Raw genomic sequence first — 4,676 nt, 5'->3', positions numbered from 1 at the left:
GCAGGAAGAAAGCCACATGCTTGGCACAAGATTTCTGCCTGTGGCAATTATTAGTCACGTGCCCTCCAGCCCTGTGTCCTGTGATGGGACACAAGCCCAGGGCAACGGAGTAAAAGGAAACTGATGAGCTTGTAACGGGTGGGTGGTGGAAGACAAGTTGTGCTGGATGAGAGTGAATCTACATGGAGTCAGGTGTGGATTCTGGGCAAAGTTTTCCTGTAATAACCATGACTGGGTTAGATCATTTCAAGCTTGCCATATCTTTTTTTTTCCCACCTCTGACAAAGGACTAATATCCAAAACATATAAAGAACTCAAGAAATTAAGCACCAATAAACAAAATAATCCAATTTTAAAAATGGGAAACAGGGCTAAACAGAGAATTTTCAACAGAGGAATCTTGAATGGCCAAGAAGCACTTAAAGAAATGCTCAACATCCTTAGTCATCAGAGAAATGCAAATCAAAACGACTCTGAGATTCCTCCATCTTACACCCATCAAAATGGCTAATATCAAAAAGACAAGTGACAGCAAAATGCTGGCAAGGATGTGGAGCAAGGAGGACATTATTCCATTTCTGGTGGGAGTGCAAATTTGTAAAATCTCATTGGAAATCAATCTGTCACTTTTTCAGAAAATTGGGAATAATTCTACCTCAAGATCCAGCTATGTCACTCCTGGGGATATACCCAAAACATGTCCCACAACACAACAAGTACATCTGCTCAATTATGTTTATAGAAGCCTTATTCATAATAGTCAGAAACTGGAAACAACCAGATGTCCCTCAACTGAAGAATAGATAAAGAAACTGTGGTACATTTATACAATGGAAATCTACTCAGCTGGTTTTTAAAAAAGCATGACATTGCAAATGGATGGAACTAGAAAAGATCATCCTGAGTGAGGTAACCCAGCCCCAGAAATACACACATGGTGTATACTCACTTACCAGTGGACTTTAGCTATATAATACAGGATTAACATACTACAATGCACAGACTCAATTAAGATAACAAAGAGGATTATAGTGTATGTAAACATGTTTTTGCTTTGGTCCCAAGTGTGGGAAGTGAAACAGACTTATGTGAGGGTGTACTGTGTTTATCCACTAGATATAGACTTGTGAGGGAACAGGTGGTGTTTGTCCATTAGAAGAGGAACAGCTTCTTGCAGGGACATGGTCTTTGCTAACTGATAAGCATCCTAGTATGGACTCTGAGAATATATATATTTGGGATACATATATACATATATACATACATATATATATATATATACACACATGTATATATGTATGTACGTATACCAAAACAAAAGGCTAGGCTTTTAGTCTTGGCATTGTTTCCTATTGTTTGCTCATCACTCTGCTTTGAGACAGTCCTAAAGAGAAAAGCTCCAAAGATTGCTTCAAGATTCTAGGTTCTAGCTGCTGCTCCGGATTTTGGCTCCTGCAATTGCAGTCACCTTTGCTGAATTGCTGGTTTGCTGTCTAACGGGTCTGCTGAAATCCTGACTACAATCGCTCCAAGGAGCTGAGTCTGAAAAGGTCTACTTCTGTTCCCATTAACCTATCTATCTAGGGTAGGTGGGCTGGAAAGAAGGTATAAGCATTTTTAAAAAACACAAATAAAGTAGGTTTGAAAAAGTTTAAAGCTTACAGAGGATGCAAGGGCGGTTACTTAAATCTCACTCAGAAGGGGAAAAAGAAAGGACAGAGGTAGTGGTAGCAGAGACGGAAGAAGTAGGAGAGGGCGCACAGAGGGACATGAGGGTGGAAAGATGGCCTGCAGAGAGCAGGGGCAGGGGGACAGATGGGCTGCAGAGAAAAGAGAAACTGTGGGCTTAGCAGGGCCAGCTCTGTGACAAGCTGGAGACCTAGGTCAGGGTAGACTCCTGGGAGAATATGAGGGGGACTCTGGAAGAGACTCCTAGTAGCCAGGGCCATAGTCTGAAGGCGACACCCTCTAACTAGACACGACTCCTAGTATAGGGAAATGGACACTAACTCACCCACAAAAACTTTGACCCAAAATTTACCCTGTCTACAAGATATGCAGGGATAAAGATGGAGCAGATAGGGCAGAGACTGAGGGAAGCTCCAACAAATTCCTGGCTCAACCCAAGACCCACCCCATGGGAAGAATCGACCCTGACACTATTAATGATACTCTGCTATGCCTGCAGAAAGGAGCCTTGCAGAGCTGTCCTGTGAGAGGCTCCACCTAGTTCTAGAAGCAGATGTTGAGACTCACAGCCAAACGTGTGTAGGGAGTCTTATGGAAAAGTAGTGGCCAGGGGCGGCGGGGGGGGGGGGGGTAGGGACCTGGAGGTGACAGGAACTCCACAAGAAAACCAACAGAGCCAACTAACCAGGGTCCCGAGGGGTCTGCAGAGACTGAAGCACCAAGCAGGGCAGTGAATGGGCTGGACCTAGGACCACTAAACAGATGTAGCCAATGGGTAGCTCAGGCTTCTTGTGGGTCCCCTAGTAAGGTGAGCAGGGGCTGTTTCTGACATGGACTCTGATGCCAGGCGAAGAGGATCTATGCATGGTCCTGATGTGACTTGATAAGCTGGGGTGGATGGGAAGGGGAGGGGGCTCCCTTTTCTAAGGGAAGAGCAAAGGGAGCATGGGACTGGGAGGAGAGGAGGGATTGGGCTATGACCAGGATGGAAAGTGAATTTAAAAATTAATGATTCAATAGTTAAAAAAAAAAAAAAGAGGATGAACTGAAAGAGTGTGACCTGGCAGGAGGAAGAAAAATACAAAACAAAACAGCACCCAGCCATGCTTTCTGGTGTGCCGACAGGTTCCTCTCAGTGGTGATGGGCTGGCTGGACAAAGAGCATCAATGTCAGCTCCTGAAGAATAAACAAGCATTTGCCTGAATCTGTGTTAGTTGGTGCATTACACACAGCAGGGAGGAAATGTAACACTCAAAAGTAGAGGCAAATCAGATGAAGGCTGTGTTCCTGAAGAAGCTGTGTAGCTCACTGGCAGGTAGCCCATTGCCTCTGAGAAAATGTGAACTATGCACAGTGCAGACAAAGGCGATGCTCTGTAAACAGACGGGAGAACTCCCCGGCCCAGAGAGAGCAAGGGTTTGTGTTTACCTTTCCAGAGGTGCTGGGTCCACCCTGCCTCACCTGAAGGAAGGAAACGCTTCTGACACCTTAAAATCCCGAGTGCACACCACATACCGCAACCCTGGAATCCAGCCCACAGCGGGCGTGGCGGCCTTTGTACAGTAGCCAGGCTAGCACGTCAAACGGCAGGTATATGTGTAGCATCTCCCAGGGACTTCCAGGCCCATTCTTTTTGGAGGAATCAGGCATAAGAGAACAATCTTTCTTTAGAACCAGGTTCATTCTTAACCTTCAAAACCAAAAGATGGGTAGAACTTTATCAAGCCCCGTCCTGCTCCCCAACTCCACAGCCTCAATGGCTGCCAGTCTCTAAGGCAGTTCACCAGATGTATTTGAGACAAGGCGGTATTCAGAAGGGCGATTAAAAGCAAGAGAAAAAAATGAATTAACTGAAGAGTAAAAAGTAAATGGATGATTTGGTTGAGGCAACGGAAGTTTGGTATTGTAGGATGTTTTTCTTGTAAGGAATGAGACAACTTAAAACATGAAAATATGTGATTTTCTCACTTCAATAGATCTGTTCCTAGTTCCTCTACTAACTTTTTTCCTCTGTGTTTTTCATGGTCTACGCCATGTTGGAGCCATTTACTTAAGAAGACAGAACAAGTTGCAGGCTTGTTTTCTCTTTCCCTTCAGTGCCATGTCCAGGACCCATCACAGAGCAGATGCCTAGTGAATACTCTCTGCTTTTACACAGGCTCTTGATGGGGGCACAGGGTGATGGGGGCAGGAGCCTGGACCGGCTATCCATCCAGTGGAAGGCTGGGACACCCACCCAACCACGACACTTTTGATCCACAAGTTGTCCTTCCAGCATGATGGGCTGTGGGAAAGATGCATGCTTTGTCACAGGTGGAAGCAATCTTGGTGGGCTTTACCCTTAGGCACCCCATGGATACCTTGTGATAGACTGAGTGGAGCCATCCTGGGCCTGGAATTCAGGAAGCAGACCTGGGGACTCCACCTGGACTATTGTCTTTCTAATCGACCCTCAATGGGAGAAAGAGACCGCCCTTCACATGTGACCCAGAGAGCAACAACAGGTTGAAACCGGGCTTGAGTGCATGTGGATCAGCAAACAGGCTGGACCAGCTCGCAGGTCAGAGACACCTAAGGACCCATCCCGTGGAACGGATACCGGAAGGTTCACTCTTTTTTCCCTTTAACCTCTTTTCCTCTTGTGTAAGCTAGTTGGGTTGTATAATAAAGTTTAATTGTTAAGAAACAAAGCCAACAATGGGCTTGGGATAAAGGTGGCACAGAAATAGTAGGAGTGGCTCACCAATTGCTGGTTCAGCTTGAGACCCAGGCCATGAGAAGGCGCCCACCTCTGACACTGCCTGGAGGACCAGAAACCAGAGGCCTGGGATAGAACCAAACATGTCTGTCAGAGAGAAAAGAGCAAAGCAATGACACCTAATGATATTCTGCTGTACTCATAGACAGGAGCCTGGCATAATCACCAGCAGAGAGGCTCCAACCAGCAACACATGGAAACATGCAGAGACCCACAGCCAAACATTAG

The sequence above is a fragment of the Acomys minous genome (assembly GCF_964271855.1).
Source record: "Acomys minous genome assembly, chromosome: 4".
NCBI lineage: Eukaryota > Metazoa > Chordata > Mammalia > Rodentia > Muridae > Acomys > Acomys minous.
This window is presented reverse-complemented; position numbering follows the sequence as displayed.